The following is a 21,059-nucleotide window of genomic DNA, read 5'->3' on the forward strand; positions in this document are numbered from 1 at the left end:
AACTGATGTTAGGAAAACACCCGCCCCCCCCAAGAGAAAAAGGCAAAGGAAAAGCGAAACTAGTTTTTAATGGGAATGAAAAATTCTCGGCTCATAATTCAGTGCTTGAATTTCTATTGACTGTCCCCTTTTTATATAAGGCGAAGAGTGTTTATGGTTTCTTGGTACCAGAGCTGAGGTTCAGGATCTGAGGTGGAAAGCTGGAAATGAATTATCTGTACTGTTTCATTTTAATGCCTTTTCAGAAAATTTACTTAAATCTTGTCTAGAGAAGGTTTTGAATTGGAGTCACTGTGCTCAGCTTCAAGTTCTTTTATGAAGCATGTTTTTTAAAGGATTCATTAATATAAACATCTATTTGCGTATCTTCTTTGGGTTTCCTACAGTTTTTCATTAACCATAATTTTGGGGCTGTTTTAAGTAGAACACCTTCAAAATCACATCAAATACAAATAAAGATGTATGTGCTTATCTGGATTTCTCACAAAACCTGTGTTGTTTCCCGAGTTTAGCACAGGTTTTGAAAAGTCTTTTAGTATACATTAGAATTATGTGAAAGAGATGTATGTGAATTAGCCTAGTAACATTGAGGAATAGGATAAATAGTCTTATAGATCAATTATGGTATTGAATAGGACTTTTTAATAGTGTGGCTATTGTATTTTTGGTAAAATATGTTACCTATGTATATACAAACGCGTGTATTACTAAGCCTTATTCTAATGAGAGTCTGTGAGATTTTTACATTCATTCATCCTGTGTGTATTGTCAGCCATGTTGGCAACAGGGATCTACTAATTACACAGGCGTTACACTCACTAAAGAAAGAAATATTCTGCCAGGTGTGATCTGGGACTCTAGTGAAGTTGAAGAATAGGGCCGAGGGCCACAGACAAAAAACCCTTCAGAGAACTTGAATCAAGTATGATAGTTTAGTATAAACTGTGCAGTAGGATGTGCTTCAACCCTAGAGAGTCAGGGTATAATCAGTGGGTGTGGACTTTCTGAGATGAGTCTTCTGGGAGAAAAGGAGCATTTAAAAAAATAACCTTTTATTATTATAGCCGTATATTGTAGAAAATTAGAAAATATAATCAAAAGAAAATTTTTTTTAATTAAAACATCACATTCCCGCCACCCAGATATCACTACTGGTAACACCTTAACACACATTTTTCAGGTCACTTTTAAAAAATACTATATAACAGCAACTGTACTTCAATAATTAATTAATACATACATACATACATACATACATACAAAACACAATATAATTTTTAACCAAAAGCTGTACGTACTCTTTTGCAGCCTGCTCAGTTTTGTCACTGATCTCTACTTTTTCAGTACATTTGCATCTAATCTAATACCCTTATCATATGCAGGTTTCCCCAGGTGATCTAAACAAGGCCATTATTGCTGTTTGTCTAACCCAGTGTCCAATCCAGAACATCATATTGCACCTGGATATTTTGCCCCCCAAGTTTCTTTTAATCTGGCACAGTGACTTGTTGAAGAGATGGGCCAGCGTCCCACAGAATACTGCCGCCTTCTGGGTTTCCTTTAGGCTTTCTCCAAGAGGCCATTTGGCAGGTTCCTCTGTATCCTTTATTTGCTATAAGCTGGAAGTTAGATCTGGAGAAGATGTGTCTTGAACTGGACATGTCATTGTATTTAGAGGTCTGAGACAGTAAAGAATTCGCCATATCATGTCCTAGCTGGTAGAGAAGCAGACGTATGTAGGGGATTGAGATGTTTATTCGTGATCTTTAAGTCAAGAGAAGGACTGTGTATGGAAGGTTGCCCAGGTTATTAACCACCCTTCTCACTCGGGATCCCTCTGTGGACAGTGCCGCATACATAACAGGACTGAACACATGGTAGACACTCTAGATATTGGTGTGTAGGTGATAAATAAACACCTGGTAGATGGAAACGAAAGCTGAGCAATGGAGAGCTGCAAGGAGGAAGCCAAGTCTGGCCATAGGGGAAAAAGTGCTAAAAGGAGCCTTAAGGGGACTGGATACACTAAAACTCCTAGAGGAAAACAGGCAGAACACTCTTTGACATAAATTGCAGCAATATTTTTTTGGACCCGTCTCCTAGAGTAATAGAAATAAAAACAAAAATAAACAAATGGGACCCAATTAAACTTAAAAGCTTTTGCACAGCATAGGAAACCACAAACAAAATGAAAAGACAACCTGTGGAATGGGAGAAAATATTTGCAAACGATGCGACCAACAAGGGATTAATTTCCAAAATACACAAACAGTTCATACAGCTTAATATCAAAAAACCAAACAACACAATCAAAAAATGGGCAGAAGATCTAAATAAACATTTCTCCAAAGAAGACACACAGATGGCTAACAGGCACATGAAAAGATGCTCAGTATCGCTAATTATTAGAGAAATGCAAATCAAAACTACAATGAGGTATCACCTCACACCGGTCAGAGTGGCCATCATCGAAAAGTCTATAAATAATAAATGCTGGAGAGGGTGTGGAGAAAAGGGAACCGTCCTACCCTGTTGGTGGGAATGTAAATTGATGCACCCACTATGGAGAACAGTATGTAGGTTCCCTAAAAACTAAAAATAGGGTTACCACATGATCCAGCAATCCCACTCCTGGGCATATATCTGGAGAAAACTCTAATTCAAACTCTAATTCAAAAAGATACATGCACCCCAATGCTCAGAGCAGCACTATTTATAATAGCCAAGACATGGAAGCAACCTAAATGTCCCTCAATTACTACTCAGAATATTAGCCGTAAAAAATAAAATAATGCCAGCAACATGGATGAACCTAGAGATTATCATATTAAGTGAAATAAGTCAGACAGAAAAAGACATATCATATAATATCGCTTATATGTAGCTTCTTTAAAAAATGATACAAGTGAACTTATTTATAAAACAGAAATAGACTCACAGACATAGAAAACAAACTTATGGTTACCAAAGGGGAAAGAGGGGGAAGGGATAAATTAGGAGTTTGGGATTAACATATACACACTATTATATATAAAATATAATAGATAAACAACAAGGTCCTACTGTATAGCATAGGGAACTATATTCAATATCTTGTAATAACCTATAATGGAAAAGAATCTGAAAAAGAACATATATATATGTATAACTGAATCACTTTGCTGTACACCTGAAACTAACACAACTTTGTAAATCAACTATACTTCAATTAAAACAGAAAAGAAAAAAAATTGGGATAAAAAGGAGTCTTAAGGGCCTTTGATCCAGAAGGGAAACATATTGAAATTCACATCAAGCCAGTAAAGATGCAAGAAGAGAGTAATAAAGGTTAGGTAATGAGAAAGAAAGTCAGCTTGATGGCAATATCCTGAATACTGCAGGAAAGAGTACTATTCAAAAAAAAAAACTTGAACAAATAAGTTTTTTTTCCCCTTAAACCTCAGGGGGAAATAAAATCTTAACTTTGCTGGGCAGTGAAACAGGAAAAGAATTAATATTTTTCTGCTCATATATCTGTTTATGCAACTCTGATGTTCTTTTGGGCACCTCAAAATTGAGTTGAAACTTTCTTTGGCAATAACACTGACCGAAATTGCAGAGTTAGGGTTCTTAAAATGGAGCTAGCTTTTTGGATTAAAAAAAAAAAAAAAGAACTGAGTGGAAATCGGAGAGCCTTTGTTTATACCTATTTTAAATTGCTTTACTCTCTTGAACATAATGTGTTGAACAACCTTTAATTCCTTTAAAAGTGCATCTGTTACAACACCTGAGCAAATTTTAAAATAAAAATAGTTTAATGAGAAAGAGGGAGATTGAATGAATTAGTGAGGGTTGAAGGAGTTGTTCCGGGGGAAAAAAGATAGATATGGATTTTAAGGATAGGAAGTTCTGTTAATTTTGTGACGTTAGAAACAATGACAAGTTCATGTAATAGGAAATTTAATTGCTTAGTTTGTATAATATTTATACACCTGGCAAAAAGGTATAAAGGGCAAGAAGAAAAGCTAGATTTTGGATATAGGAGACAATATAGAATAATACTAGAAAGAGCAAACATAACTCTTTATGTCTTGAGCTCTATGCTAAGCATTTTTCACATTACTTATTTAATCTTCACAGTGACCACATAAAGGAAGTACTGTGATGATCTTCATTTTACAGGTTCAGAAGTTGAGACTCAGAGAAGTTAAGTGACTTGCCCTAGGTCCCCGGCTGGCAGGAAGTGGAGTATTGGGTTCAGACCTGCACAGTCAGGCTCCAGAACCTGTGTTTCTAACCGCTCTACAGGCTGCCTTTTTGGGATGTCAGAGAGTAAAGTACTAGCTTAGAAAAGTAAGAGGAGAATGTGGAAAACTAATGATGAAAAAATCGGGTAGGACAGCTGGGCAGAGGGGATGCAGAAAGACATAAAGATGAGAGTAATTCCCGTGCTGTAGATAATTGGAGGGTAACAACCTAATAAAATTGAACAGTAGGAGACAGCAAAAGCTAAAAAATGCTATGAGAAAGGTGACCAGGAGCTCCTAAGTGATGTATTGCTGCAAGGAAACTGGCTTGAGCGTGCAGGGCACAACCTAGCATAGCAGGCTTCAGCTAGAGTGCGGAAGGATGCCTTAGCATCTCAGATTGGGAGGAAAGAAGAAAGGGCAGAGCCCCGTGAAGGCACAGGAAACTGTCCACCACCACCTCTCACAAGTAGGCAGGTGATAGGTGAGCTGCGAGGTGAAGTCAGTCATCTCCTTAGAAAGGTTGATGAGAAGCGCTGGGTTGCATCTGGGTATTTCCTTCAAGTTATTGTTATATAGTTCAGGTAGCTGCCTTGAGGTGACAAGATAGCTTATTAATAACTTGTGACTCCCCAGAAATGGGTAATTGGGATAACTTAAAGACATGATAACAGACATGGCTATAGCTGTTAATTACACTATTTTCTCTACAAAATATGTTTGTATTAAAATAATTGAATTTTCCAAATCCACTTTTAATTTTTTAAATGTGTAAATAATTTTGGTGTAAACTATAAAGGAATATCATGAGTAGGCACAAATGGGTACCTTCCTGCACTCAATTCTTGTCATTTACTACCTAATAAACATGTAATAATCTCTCATTCCTAAACTACAGCTCTACTAGAATTCTCTTTGTTAAGACTCCCTGCACCACTTGGCATAATAGTAGTTAGGTATGACCTCCTCTAAAAATGAATTTTTGTTTAGCTTAGTGTTTGCTATTAAACAGTAAATTCTAGTCCCTAGAATAGCAATTCCAATGGGTGTTTGCCAGCTCTCCTCTCCCTCTCTCCCTCTCTCCCTCTCTCCCTCTCTCCCTCTCTCCCTCTCTCCCTCTGTCTCTCTCTCTCTGACACACACACACACACACACACACACACACACACACACACACATTTATTCCCAAAACAGTTTTGTGGTCAATTGATTTGAGGAAATCCGATGTTAAATAGCATGGGTTTCTTTACCACAGGATTTAGTCAGATCTTCTCCTATGCTGATATGCATTTTAAAAAATTATTTATTTATTTATTTATTTATTTTTGGCTGTGTTGGGTCTTCGTTTCTGTGCGAGGGCTTTCTCTAGTTGCAGCGAGCGGGGGCCACTCTTCATCGCGGTGCGTGGGCCTCTCACTATCGCGGCCTCTCTTGTTCCGGAGCACAGGCTCCAGACGCGCAGGCTCAGTAGTTGTGGCTCACGGGCTTAGTTGCTCCACGGCATGTGGGATCTTCCCAGACCAGGGCTCGAACCCGTGTCCCCTGCATTGGCAGGCAGATTCTCAACCACTGTGCCACCAGGGAAGCCCTGATATGCATTTTAAGTCTCCAAGAGAGATAGTATAATTTTCATAAGTACCTGATCCCAGAGCACTTTTTCTTGAAGCATCTGATGGGACTAGCTCTGCTAGTTGGGGTTTGCTAGAATTCAATCACTTCCACTTACATCCTCAACTTCCCCAAGGAACCATGAAGCCTTTTATTCAGGACAGCCTGCTAGTCTTTTTCTGATTCAAAATGCAGAACACTACCATTTCCCTCATGTTCAACTGGGAAGAACAAGGACAAAATTCTGCCCTTATGTGCCAACTCCATCAACTTCTACTCTGTGCCTGTTTGAATAGTGATCCATTTGCTTCTCTCAACCTGCCCAGACACCTAGGTGGCTTCTATTAAAAATAGAGCTTTTTAGACATACAGATGGCCAAGAGGCATATGAAAAGCTGCTCAGCATCACTAATTATTAGAGAAATGCAAATCAAAACTTCAGTGAGGTATCACCTCACACCAGTTAGAATGGGGATCATCAGAAAATCTACAAACAACAAATGCTGGAGAGGGTGTGGAGAAAAGGGAACCCTCTTGCACTGTTGGTGGGAATGTAAATTGATACAGCCACTATGGAGAACAGTATGGAGGTTCCTTAAAAAACTAAAAATAGAATTACCATATGACCCAGCAATCCCACTACTGGGCATATACCCAGAGAAAACCATAATTCAAAAAGACACATGCACCCCAATGTTCATTGCAGCACTGTTTACAATGGCCAGGTCATGGAAGCAACCTAAATGCCCATCAACAGACAAATGGATAAAGAAGTTGTGGTACATATATACAATGGAATATTACTCAGCCATAAAAAGGAATGAAATTGGGTCATTTGTAGAGACATGGATGGATCTAGAGACTGTCATACAGAGTGAAGTAAGTCAGGAAGGGAAAAACAAATATCGTATATTAACGCATATATGTGGAATGTAGAAAAATGGTACAGATGAACCGGTTTGCAAGGCAGAAATCGAGGCACAGATGTAGAGAACAAACGTATGGACACCAAGGGGGGAAAGCAGTGGGGGGGGAGGTGAATTGGGAGATTAGGATTGACATATATACACTAATATGTATAAAATAGATAAGTAATAACCTGCTGTATAAAAAAATAAATAAATAAAATTAAAAAAAAATAAACAAAACTTTTTTGTTTGTTTTAGAAATGATCCCTGTTTCTTCCCACCCATCTCCAATGTCATTCTCTTCTCTCTCTAAGGAATAGAGCAATGCAGTGGTGAAGAGCATGCGAGCAGGTGTCAGACTGCTTAGGTTTAAGTGCTGTCTCTGCTGTGCGTGAGCTATGTGAGCAAGTCGGCAAGTCTCAGCCTCTGTTTCCTCAACTCTAATGATAATAATAATACCTTCCTAACAGTGGGTATTAAATCAGTGTGGACAAAGCACATATAGCAGTCAGTGCCTGGGACATAGGAAGTGTTGTATAAGTAATAGGTCTTTTATTATTCTTTATATTCTGCTCATGCTAAGTCTCCCTTTTCTCTATCAAGTCAGTAATTAGAGGAACAACTGCAGAGGAAGCATTGCTTTGGAGCTGGGCCAGAACAGTTCCTACCAGGAAATAAGCTCCACGAGGGCAGGGATACTTTCTATCTCCCACGACTGTGTCCCCAGCCCCCAAAACAGTATCTGGCACATAGTAGACTCTCAATAAATGTTTATTGAATGAGTAAATGAGTGAGTATGAATTTTCATATGAGTGAATGAGAGAGTGAATAAATCATTGATTCTAGGGACACTTCTCTAAGACACCAGGAGCCCCTACTTCCCATGTGCACTGAGAGGGCTATGTGATAAACATGGAGTGGGGTACAACTTTTATTCAGTATTCACATGGAATGCAGCATAAAGTAGGCTAAACAGTGGCCATTGCTAATTCCCCCACCATAAACAACTGGACAGATGGATGAGACAGTGGTTTTCAAGCTCTGGACAGTAGGCAGTACCAGATGATCCCTGAGAGAAAGGAAACTTAGGAGGTGAGCCCTGTGGTCATCTGGCTCACTGACAGGACAGTTTCCTTACTGCAGTCGAGTGAGCTAGAACCCAAAGAGAGAGGGGTCAGAGTTAGGGCAACTAAAGCTGCTGGAATCTGTAGCACAGGGAGACTGGAGATAAAGAGATCTGTGCAGAAAGGGACCACAAAGGTCTGTATGAAGGTCCTTCATGAGTCCATGGCTGAGGGTGGACATGTTCAGGGTAAGACTGTGAGTCTTACCAAAGAGCAGCAGCTACAGGGGTAAGAATGGAACAGCAAGACCAGAGGTCAAGCAGTACTGGTAGGCATTGCATTCTAGCCCAGCCAGCGTGGAAACAACAACCTGTTAATACCCTAATCTTCCAACTGAGGTACCAGAAAGACTCAAATTAGAGATAAGGACTTTGTTCTAGAGTGTGGCCTGCTCTAGAGATACCCTAACAGCTCCTAAAACCAAGACTCCATAAGTTTTTCAGAGGAGACAGTTTGGAGGTGAGTCCTGACGAGTTAGAAGGTCTTGGGAAACACTTAGGGCTTTCCACAGATCGGCCTTAATAAACCATAAATGTAGGCCTACACAAGTTCAACATGATCAGCCTGAAACTGAGCTGCCTGCTAGAACAAAAATCAATAGTCTTCACAGAAATTAATCAGATACACAATGTCTAATACACAATAAAAAATTACTAGACATGAAAGGCTTAGGAAAGTCTTACTCTCCGGCGTGAAAAAAAAAAAAAAAAGCAGTCAATAGACACCCTCCCTGAGATGGCTCAGGTGTTAGATTTAGGAAACAAAGACTTAAAAGCAGCCATTATAAATGTGTTCAAGAACGTAAAGGAAAAATATACTAAATAAGAGTTTGTTTTGAATGAAAATAAAATCAGTCTGGATGCTTTTTTAAAAAAAATTCTCCTACCAGAATCTGAACTACTTAATGAAAGCTTTCTTCCTCTTTCTTACTTTCATTCCCACTCCAAAACCTCACCTAATTCCCCCAAACCCTCACTCTTGCTATTTCAGTTGGACTTATTTTTGCCACATTATAGTCAGTCCTGGCCTCATAAAAAGGCTGTAATTGGCCAAGTGTGTACTGCCCTTCTATTTATTTTATACAAACAAGCCTGAAGCCTTTGTGTTTTTTCAATCTGAAAGCAGTGGATTTTTTTTTTCATGAAACCACCTGTTGTGGTCTTCTGAGAGCAATCATATTTATTACAGTACAAGACATGCTTTCCTATTTCCCTCTGTCCACCAGATCTTAGGTTCTGCTGTGTGCCCCGGCCCCAGACTGAAGTTTGTGGCCTAATGCATGCCATAAACATGTTGCATGCTGTCAGATCTCAAACACCAGACATTGTGCTACCATTTTCTTAGCCTATGTTTTTATGGACATCAGTTGAAACAAAGCCGAGATGGCTGCCTGCCAGATTTTCCTTGTAATATCTCTAACCTGATTTGGCTTGCTCATTGTGTACTGCAAGACCCATGTACTCTCAGGAGACATTGGGAAGCTAGAAAGAGCCCTTATGTGACATTTTGGCTTGCTCCAACAGAATTAGCTTGTGCTGCTGGCATAAAACACTTGGTAGGAGAGGTGAGTCTTGGCAGACCTGGGTGATATGATTCGCTTCTTAGGTACTGGGCCTCCCTATATAGCTTACTTGTCATCTACAGTTAGGGCAATCAGCATGTTAAAACAGGCTGCTTATACAACTCAAATCATACTGGGCCATTTTTTAGTCTTTCTTATGTCTACCCATAAGTATTTGTAATTGTTCTTTTTGTGCATCTTTAAGTCCATTTCAAAGCTGCATTACATTTTTTCAAAATCTTCAAACTTATTGGTCGAAAGAGATTCAGTGATTTTGAAACCATTTAGAAATAGTCTTAGATTTCCTTTTTTTTTCCCCTTTGTAGAAACCCATTTCTTGGACTTTGTCCTAAGCAAGAGCTGCTATATTTTCAATATCTCCAGCTGTGACATTTCCCTGTGGATCAGAGTCTCCAGTACCGCCTCCCTCTTGTGCCCTCTTCCTGGCACCACATTTACCTAGAGACCTCTAGGATCTCAGCCCTTCCTTCCTTGCTTACCTCCACATTCGGGCTGGTTGCTGGATATTAGCTTTGAATTTACCAATTTAGATTAATCCCTCATCCCAGGGCCCTTGCCCACTCATTGTCTCCAGTCTCAGCCTCAGGTCAGCCTGACATGATGTGCCTCGATTCTCAGGCTAGCTGCTGAAAGTCACTACAGAAAAGTGCCTTACAGCACAATGTGTTCCACCACAAACACAACCATTCCAACCTCAGCTGGACCCTCAAGACTGTCCCATAATCCTTTCATCCCAAGTTAAAACCTTGCTAAACTTACCACGGTCAGTTTCAAGTGTTTCCCATTGTATTAATGTTCCTAAAGGAATTCCCAGTCCCCTCATCAGCAGATGTTCTCAGTTCCTGTCCGGAAAAGATGGAGACCATTTCTGCATCCCATCTCAACTTCTCTCTTTTCCGTCTCCAATCTCATCTGGATTTTTCATCCATGTTCTGTTCATTCTCTCTCTCCCTTGTTCAAAGCTGGCGCCAAGGCCCGTACTCCACATCCATCTCTCGTCTATGTGGCCTTAAACCCCCTATTGTCTGACTTCATTTAGTCACACTTCATATATCCTAAGGTCTGGTCTATCCTAAGAATGCCCTGTCCATTTCTGTTTTCTCTTCGTGGTTAACTACGGCATCTTCCCTGAGACCTTCCCCTACTTGGCTTACCAAATTTGATGCCCTTAGCCACTGTCTGTTTCTGAAACCCTTTCCTCCCTTGCGCCCACCAACTCGTCCTGTCCTGGTTTTTCTCCTACCTCTTGGCCACACAAATAGAGGCTTCTCCCTAAGTTTTGTCCCTAGAATTTTGCTTTTCTGTCTGTATTCACTCCATTCTTTGAGTTTAGCTCTCACCTCTGTGGAGAGGACTCCCAACCCCTAATGCCAGGATTCCTCCAATTCTCATTTCTAACTGCCAGTTGGTACATGAATGTTCAGTACAGGCTCAACTTATCCAGTGCTGGGCCCATTGTTTCACATCCCCCTCCAAAGTGGCTTCTCCTTTTTGGATTCATAATGTTGTTTCATGATACCTACCCATTCACTAGCCTAGGAAGCTTGGAGTTAATTATTTTCTACCCACCACTTTCTCTCACTCCCATTTCCAAATAACCAGGCACCAAATCTGTAACATCTGCATCCTCATCACCTTTTTTTAAAAAATAAATTTATTTATTTTATTTATTTATTTTTGGCTGCATTGGGTCTTCGTTGCTGCACACGGGCTTTCTCTAGTTGCGGTGAGCGGGGGCTACTCTTCGTTGCAGTGCATGGGCTTCTCATTGCGGTGGCTTCTCTTGTTGTGGAGCACGGGCTCTAGGTGCGTGGGCTTCAGTAGTTGTGGCACACGGGCTTCAGTAGTTGTGGCTCACAGGCTCTAGAGCGCAGGCTCAGTAGTTGTGGCGCACGGGCTTAGTTGCTCCGCGGCATGTGGGATCTTCCTGGACCAGGGCTCGAACCAGTGTCCCCTGCATTGGCAGGCGGATTCTTAACCACTGCGCCACCAGGGAAGCCCCCTCATCACCTTTTGAACACTTCCCCTGCTACTGTCCTTCCTTGAAACTCTAACTCCCTGTTTCGGATTGTCTCAAGAACTCATGAACCTCTCTGCCTGCCTCCACACTGAGTGCCAGCTGCCATCAAAAGATTGGTCAAAAGTATCAGTCCATCAGCACCAGGTACCAAAACCTTCCATGCTTTGCCCTCAGCTTGCCATGTTCTTCCTCTTTTCTTCACTCTTTCCTGGCTGTGACAGTTCTGCTCTTCAGGATCAACTTTTAATGCTACCTATTTTATGAAGGTTCCCCACAATCTCAGAATGAATTGTTGAAATCTTTAAGTTCCTTTTCCAAAATCATAGCATTTACACACTTTGCTGTGACCATTGACTCATGAACTTTAGATTTGTGTACAAATGTATTTAAGATCAGTAGCTTATCTCCTCTCTCCCCAACTCCCCACCAAGCCTCATACCCCAGAGCAATCAACATCATAGTGGGTATCCATCTACATTTGTACTCAGGTGCAGACATGTATTGTAGGGGTTTGGTTGTTGGTGACATTTGTTTTTATAAAAAATGGGAGCCTGAAATATATATATGTATGTGTATATGTGTGTGTGTGTGTGTGTGTGTGTGTATAAATTGCATACTTCTCTTTTTGATTTCCATTTAACTTCTTTCGGGTGAAAGCTAGAGCTAGCTCTAACTCATTCTTTTAATACCTCATTCTTTTAAAACAGATGTATAATAGTTCAGCTCTTTCATTACTGATTGGTGGACATTCAGGTTGTTGCCAGATTTGTTTGCATGTGTTTGTGTTTTTGCCACTAATAACAGTGCTGCCACATGGATTAACCCCTGTTTATTCTGCATGCTGATATTCTTTGCTTGTGTTTCTACATTAGTAGACCCTAAGTCAGATCACCTCCCTCTCCCGCCAATGGCTTCCTGTCTCATGTGGAGTCAAAATGAAACTCCTCACCATGGCTAACAAGGCCTCTGTGATGGGGTGCTCGCCACCTCTCAGCCTCACCCCTCACCAGCACAGCTCCTGCTTGGTGAGATCATCCTGCTCCCAGCCCTTGTCCTCGCTGGTCCCTCCGCTGGGATGCTCTCCCTCCCATCAGAGCTTCACGCAGTTCCCTCCCTCCCCTCCTTCAGGTATCTGGTCAGATGTCACCTGCACAGCAGGCCTTCTCTGACCACCAGCTGAAATAGTTCCCTGTCAGCCTTACTCTGCTTTCTTGTTCTTTATGTCACTTACGACCACCTCAAATCACAGTTTAATTAATTGCTTTGTTGTTTGGTACCTGGCTCCCGCTGGAGAATGGGCGCTCCCTGGGGGCAGGGACTTTGTCTTGGTCATCACTGTGTCCTCAGCTCCTGGAACAGGGCCTGTTACATCATAGGTGGTCAGTGAATGTGTCCTGAATAAGCGTGTGACTAACAATTGTAGTTTTATACGTATGTCTTGTGTTGCCCTCCCATTACGTGTTTTATTCATCTTTCTGTTTCTTGCCTCTTCACACCTGACTATATGGCAAGTACTTTGCCTATGGTATGAGATGCAATCAAAGGACTATTGTGCGCAGTGGCAAATTTTAACATAAGGGACGACCTTGGAGATGCCCCTCCGCCTGCCACCATACGCATTTAGAAAATGACTCAAGGCGCTACACCTCTCTTATTTCATTTAGAAATTCAGATCGCTGGCAGTAATCTACTTGATTTATCGTTTTCCCCTTATGTGTAGCACCTCGGAGTTAATTAAGAAGGCCATGAATCTTCCTTCCGTTGCTCTCGCGCACTCCCCTTTGCTGGATGCTCTCATATTGCTGAGACTGTTGATTTGGGACTCAAGTTGAAACATTACTTAATTTTCTCACATTGAGGTTCATTATGCTGAGCCTAAAGACTAGTCTTGCCTCTGAAGGCCCCTTCACTGGCAAGCTTTAAAATAGTTTCATGTTCCCAGTTTCTAAATAACTTGTTCTCATTTCCGCTACCATGGCCAAGACCCTGCCTGTTGGCTCACAGTAGAGCAGCTGGGTCAGCCCCGTGGCCCCAGAAAGACCTCACCATCCTCACAGTGTAGACTCTCAGCTCTGGTCCGTGCATAGGTTGTTTCCAGCAATAGCAATGCAGACTTAGAGGGGAGAGCCACACGGCCGTGCCCCCCAACACCACACAAGACCATCCGGCCCGAATAAGAGAAGACAGTCAATTCATGAGAAAGCATTAGCCTTATGTCCTTAAAAGACCAAAGCTAAATTTTATTGAAATTGTCATGTTAAGGAAGAATGGAATGTGTAATACAGGAAATTACTTCCTTTGTCTCATCATTTTCAACACAGATTAGCTTCTGTTAGTTGAGCACCTACTGTGTGCAGGGCACAGGGCAATGCACTTCACTGTGTCATCCATAATCTCACAATGACTCTGCCTCACAGCTCTGCTCTCCCTTTTATCCCTAATAAAATGAATTCCCAGGGAGGTTGTGGGACTTTTTAGTGCCTTGGACCTCTCTGGTGAGCTGGAGAAGCCTATGGACTATTTCCCAAAATAATATTTTTAAGTTCATAAGCTAAAATATATAATATTACAAAGAAAACCAATTATATTCCAATGCAATTGTCAAAATATTAAAATTATGAATTTTTGATATGTGCTTCTTAAGGCCTTAAATAAGAAAGCTTAGGTGCTGGGTGAATAGTTTCCATAATTTCAAATTAGTATGAATATAAACAATATTTTGAGATATCTGTTACAATTATACTGTGGTATTAAGATATCTGTGACATCTCTGGGTGCGAAGTCATAGACACTGCGAAAATACTATGATTAGTTGCCTATATTCATAATTGAAAGAAATGCTACATTTCAGTTAGGGGTTAGTGAAAGGTGTAATTTTTTTAATTCAAGTTCACAGGTCTCCTGAGTTCTATGCACGGTCCCTTTAGGTCCACATACCCCAGGTTAAGAACACCTCAGGTAGGTGTCACCGTTACTAAGTAACTTTCAGAGGTGAACACAGACCCAAATTGATGCAATTCCAAAGTTGTCGCTTTTTCTTGTATGTCATGGTGCCTCCCCATACTATTACCTTGCTTTCCGTAAAAACTTCACATATTTTACTCATCATCATACTGCCCTGTGGGGTAGGTCATGGCACAAACAAATAATACAAATTAAAATATATATAATAAACCTTTTTTTTTTAACAAGGAACTTCCACAAATAATTCCAAGCATTCTGATTTCTTATGGAATCATACATTTTTCTCCACTGAGCCATGATTCTATTATAAAAATTTCTCTGACCTTATTTTTTTTACAAGGATCAGAGAAATTCAGTGACTTACCCACGTTCACACAGCTAGTAGATGACAGGACTCGGGATTTGAACTCCCAGATCTTTTTGTCCTGTATTCTTATCATCCTTCAGGATTACCTGGATACCAAGGTAAAAAGATGTCAGATAATTTCTCTCAGAACCACATGGAATCCAGGCATGTCCAGGAGAAGTCCCATGTCTCCTAATCTCCAATCAGTTGTCTTGCCTCATACACATTGCACCTAAAAACCTACAGCTCAGAATTTACCCACATATAGTTCTTCAATCGGACATGCAAACCATGTGCAGTTACCAGACTTGAATAATTTAAGTGCTAGCTTGTATTTTATGTCATTGTCTCCAGTTGCTGATAAAACTCAAACAACAAGCAGGGAGGATTTTTCATTCCACCCTAAGCAGGTGGTAATTTAGTCTCTGGTCATTGCACTCCTGTCAGTTCTTTCCCAGGGGCTTTTCTCCCTTGCTTGATGCCAGTTAGTGCATTTTCCTTGACAGTCAATTCACTCTGCACCATTGCTCAGGCCATAAACGTGATGTTCGACAAGCAGAAGGATTTGCAGAGAAGCCTTCCTGGGGCTTCCACCTTTCGCGATCACCGAAATTTCCCTGCAGATTTAGGTGACAACATAGGCCCATGTAATTTACAGATGGTGGGGCCAGTGTACCATCAGTTCTTGCCAACTCCCTCTCTCCTCTAATGAGATACGATTCAGCATGCCAAGACCAGAAATTGCATCTGGCTTTTGGAGTTGTCCCTGCCTTCTCAGCAGTGTCTGTATACATCTTTTCTTGACTGTGCCTGGCTTAGCCAACTCAATTTTTCATTTCAAGTTCAGAGTTTAGCAACTGTCAATACTTGGTTCTCTCGAAAAGCAGTCTCACCAAGGCAAATTGCATGCCCTTCTCTTTATATCAGATACTGCCCAAGTTTGCCTTTTGCCCAAACTAAGGTTAGCCAGAAAGGATAATTGGTGTCACCGTCCCTACAACCAGAGAAAGAACGCACAGTGTTCTTTGGCAGTGTGTGTGAACTGCAGATTCCTCTGTACTTTAGTCTTCCAGGAAAAATAGAATCAGTTGTTGGTGCACACTTGATTTATTTTTTCATTTTCATTATTGGGGCAGATTCATTTGGAGCAAATAAGCTGGGAATTTGCTTAGACTTGTTCTTGTGACCATACAAACATTCCTCTTTCTTTTATTGCCCATTTTATCATTGTGTTCAGCACCAGCCACAGTCAGTGATGTACAGTTCTCTTGGGCCAAACAAGTATGATGGAAAGCTGGTTTCTGTATCACATTCATCTTTGGTAGACGTCAGCCCTATTTTTGAAAACTCAAAGCTGGAATGCTTTTAATTAATAAAGGCACATTATGCTCTTAGCTCATTTACCCTTTAAAAATTTTTTTATGGTCTTTGGCATAGATTTCTCTAGGACTAAGGCATCAACATCTTATTTTCTAGAGTTTTAAAGGGGCAGGCACATATTTGTGTATAATATCAAAGTCAAAGAAATCTTAATTTAAACTTGAAAAGCTATTGTAAACCCTTCAATTTCTCCCTTAGGTCACCCAACATCCTTGTAGCCCCTAAAAGATGTTCAATACAAAAGACAGGTCTTGGCTCTAGAATTCTACCTGATAAGACTTTTTTTCCCCATCTTCAAAATAACCAGAGCTTTGCCCATGGCTGTCATCTCTTCCCATCTGTTAATAAGTTTATTACATGAACTGTGAATTATGAGACTCATTCTGTTATGTAGAGAATAATACTGTTTATGGCAAAGCAAATTAATCAGGAATTTCATGTGGGCTTCCATTTAATTGTATTTTGTTTCTTTGGCTCACCATGTGTTTTTGAGATTCATCCATGCTATTGCATGTATTAGCACATGTTTTGTTTTTGCTTGTCATATCCATTCTCCCAATGATGATCTTTGACTATTACAAGTAGAGAGTATGTGAACGTTCTCGTTCCAGTCTTTTTGTGGATATAGCATTCATCCCTCTTTGGTGTATTTCCAGAAGTGGAATTGCTGAGGCGTGGTGTAGTGTGTATTAGAAACAGCCAAATAGTTTTTGCCAGCGGTTGAACCACTGCACTCTCCTACAGGCGAGGAATGAGACTTCAGTAGTTTTGCCTCTTGACCAACACTGTACTATCAGCCATTTCAGTTTCAGTCATTCTGGTGGTTGTCTAGTGGTATTTAGAGCAATATATTTTTGGTCCATCATACCTCTTTATTTTTGGTATATAAAAATGCTAAAATAAGAATAGGAATTAAAAATGGAAAGAAATAAGCACTCAGATTTCATCAACAAATTAGATGCTTTTATCTTTCCCTCCAAGTGTTTATCCACACATATGTTTAAAAATTGTGATAAACTCTTTATAAAATTTTGCTTTGTCACTTATGTTTTTCTAGATTGCTATGCAATAATAAGTAGTTTTTAAAAACCCTGGCAATGTGAATCGACAAATATGGCTGGTAAGAAGACATTAGTCCACCTTTTTACGAATAAAAGTGTGGGTCTGTTGAATCCTGCCTCTACCACTGTAAGAAAGGGCAGACAGTCAGAAAACTGTGGAGTGCCACTGTATTCTATTTTCTCCTCCTGTGCCCAAGCATAGAACCCCACAGGTGTGCCTGAACCATTCCTGCCCATGCCTCTGGGAGGGATGTGGCCAGACAGGATGCAGCTGAACCTGTAGTGTCTACTCCACTGCTCCCCCAGAGCCCCTGTATGCATCTTGCTCTGCTAGCGGCTTTGACCCACTGCCCAAAGAGTGAAACTATGTAAGGTATTTCTTTTAATAAATGAGAACAGCTTTTTTTTTTCTAAGAGTAAACGCAATGTGCCTAAGTATACGGATGTACATAATAAAAGTGTAAAGAAGTGCATGGCATAGAGAACTATAAAAGCCAGGATCACCGTTATCTCTAGGGGCAAGAGTACCACAGGAAAGAGTAGGGAAAGGGCTTCACCTGTGTTGGTAGCATTTTATTTCTTAAGCTGGAGGTGGGTTTACAAGTTTTTGTTGCAGGGTTCTTTAAACCATTTTGAAATCTTAATGTTTTAGTCAGTTCATTCTCATTATTAATGATTCACATACCAATGAACGATATAAAAGAGAAATGAAAATATATTTCCACCACCATGCACAGGAAATACTCCTCTTAACATTTTGGCCCATGTCCTTCCAGGATTTTGTGTGTTCTATTCTCTCTCTCTCTATATATATATATATGTTAATGTTTTATATATACACATTTATTAATGTATGAACATATCCACAATGAAATGTGTGTGTGTGTATATATACACACATATATATAAAGAGAGAGAGAAAATATAATATATAAATGGAACATACTCTATACTCCTTTTTTTTTTTTTTTTTTTTTTTGGCTGTGTTGGGTCTTCATTGCTGCACATGGGCTTTCTCTAGTTGAGGCAAGCAGAGGCTACTCTTCTTGGGGTGCGCAGGCTTCTCATTGTTGTGGCTTCTCTTGTTGCAGAGCACAGGCTCTAGGCATGCAGGCTCAGTAGTTGTGGCGCACGGGCTTAGTTGCTCTGCGGCACGTGGGATCTTCCCAGGCCAGGGATCGAACCCGTGTCCCCTGCATTGGCAGGCGGATTCTTAACCACTGCACCACCAGGGAGGCCCTATACTCCATTTTTATAATCCCCCCTTTTTAAACAAATTTCATTGTGGAACTATTTATATGTTAATAAACACAGCTATATATTATCATTAAAATGGGTATGTATTAGCCTATGTATAAGTTTACTATAAATTTATTTAAACCAGCCCTTTCTTGATGAACATTTAGGTAGTTTTCCTTCTTTTTTTTTGTCATTACTGTAAAAACAATACAGCAATGAACAACCAGAATTTACATCTTTTGTACACTAGTCCAGTTATTCCCTTAGGATGAACATCCATCAGGGGATTTGCTGAGTCTGAAGATGTGTACAACTGAAATTTAGATAAATTTCACTGAAGTATCCTCTAGAAATGGGTTCCAGCGTAGAATGTCTAAGAATCTGTTCTGTGCTTCCTTATCTTCAGTGGGAATTAGGATTCTTTTGACTCTGCCAGCTTGAAAAACTTAACCACCTAAAAACATATTTATATAAACATTGTTATAATTTTCACCTATTTGATTCAGCATCTTATTAAGATAATGTTTTTTTCTCTTTACAAAGCACTATCTCGTCATGGTGGAAACTTAGTAAAATAAAGAAGATAATGAAAAACCTTAAATATCTCCACCCAGAGTTAATCACGGTTAATATTTCTGGATATTTTCTTCTAGTTGTTTTTCTTGTGCATATTTTTCCAGAATCATACCATACAGGGAATTCCTTCATCTGCTTTTCTCACTTCCTTAACTACATTTAGAGCATTTTTTGATCTCTAAATATTTTTTAAAATAATCATTTGGCAGCACTAATACCTAGAACTTATTCATCCATTTCCTGTGCTGGCCATTGGACTGTTTTATATTTTTCATTGTTATGAATGATGCCATGATTCCCTCTGACCTGTTTCTAGAACTGGGATTCAAGACTGTGAACACTTTAACACTGATACAGAGTATCAAAGTATTTCCATAAAGGCTGTAGTCATTTTGATTCTTACCAGTAGTGAACAAGAATATTTCACTATTTCCTTGCTGACATTAAGGATTATCATTGTAAAAGACTTTTGCCAAGTTAATATTAAGGAAGACATGGCATATGGTATTTATGAATGACTAGTGTGATGGATCCCAGTTTTTCATGTAACAGGACCATGGCACAGTCAGAAGAGGGCTAGATCCTTTCAACACATGAAAGAAGTGTAGAATTTCCAGGTTGTCTTCTGGAATCCCTTCCAAAAGGGTACTGAATGTGAGACCCAGCTTGAAGCCAAGACTTATACCCCCAGACCCCATAGAACAATGATCAAATCATTCATATACATTATAGAGTCCCTTGTTTGAAACTGAATGACTAGATAAACATTCGTGTGACTCCTGAGGAATAAAGATCATCCTGTGTTTAGATTTGCCCCTTCCTTCTCACCATTTTTGATCAGTCTGTGAAAATCACAAAGGTTCTAGAAGAGTAGAGAACCAGATGTAAGAGGGTGGAAAGGAGATAAGTGTGCTGCCGGGTTTCTGGTCCTCTCTCTTTTCAACAGCCCCTCCCTCCAGCTCCCCACTTTCTTCCCATCCTCCCAAAATGAGCAGAAGTCTAAGATGAGAAGCTAAATAAGAAATAGTAATTGGGCCTTTTCAAATCTCTTGGTTTGGAATTGACATAGACCCTGACTAGCCCAGGTCCTTAGATCTATGAAGTCCATACCATCTTGCAGTTAACCTGGGTGTCCCAGCTTGTTTTCTTCTCTTGTCTGAACTTAAGCAGCTGGAAGTTTAAGCCGCTACCTCATCTTTGCTGCTTGCACTGCTTCTTTGCAAGTTACCGGATCAGAATCCCAGACCCCGAAAGGAATTAAGAAAGAACTGGAAAGGACTTTCCAAGCAGGGTACCACGGGAAGGTCAGACAGTCAGGATCATCCCTTGAGAGTTTCCGAAGAATTTTGTTTATTCAAAGCTTTCACTCATATAAAAGCGTGAAAATAAACCTGCCTTTCCCACCAGAGAGATTTGGCCACCAGTAACGATTGTGGCAGACTGTTATCCTGCTTCTCCTCTGTATTTACAGAGGCTCAGAGAAGGGATAATGCATTTTATGGACTTCATCTCATTACAGGTCTGGCCACATTCCATATGTCATTGGTGCCCTTGCCTTCCAGGAGTCTTTCCTCCCTCCTCCTGACCACCCCCCGCCCCCCCACCCATGAACGTAACTGTGTCCAGGGTCAGCCTTGACTTGTGTTTTTCTCACTTGTGACAGGAATAGAATTTTGCATCTCACTCTCCACCTCCATCATCCATTGCCAAACCACCTCAATTCCCTCATCGCCACTTCAGTCTGCACAAAATGAGGTTTCATTATTATATTTGCAATAAGAATACTATAAATTATGTAGGCTGGTGTAAGAAAGAGTGGGTGGGGATTGAAAAACAAAATCACTCTCTTCCCAAGTTTAACTCAAACCCAGCATCTTTACAAGGTACCTTCTCAGAAGAGCCTGGCGTTGTGTTAGCGGGAGTCTTACCCTTCCCTGTAGAGTTCCTGAGTGTACTGTATAGTGTTAATGTGTTGAATACTTTTTCTTTTAGCAAATCTTCTAGAACTGAGAAGTGATGCCAACA

General features: G+C 40.3%; 1 protein-coding gene across 1 annotated transcript in view; it reads left to right on the plus strand.

Moving 5' to 3' along the window:
* Positions 1–21,059, plus strand: part of JAZF1 (JAZF zinc finger 1) — a 343,427-nt gene that overhangs the window by 184,192 nt on the left and 138,176 nt on the right. The gene's annotated exons all lie outside the window — the stretch shown is intronic.

This window comes from Balaenoptera ricei, chromosome 9 (genome assembly GCF_028023285.1).
Source record: "Balaenoptera ricei isolate mBalRic1 chromosome 9, mBalRic1.hap2, whole genome shotgun sequence".
Classification (NCBI taxonomy): domain Eukaryota; kingdom Metazoa; phylum Chordata; class Mammalia; order Artiodactyla; family Balaenopteridae; genus Balaenoptera; species Balaenoptera ricei.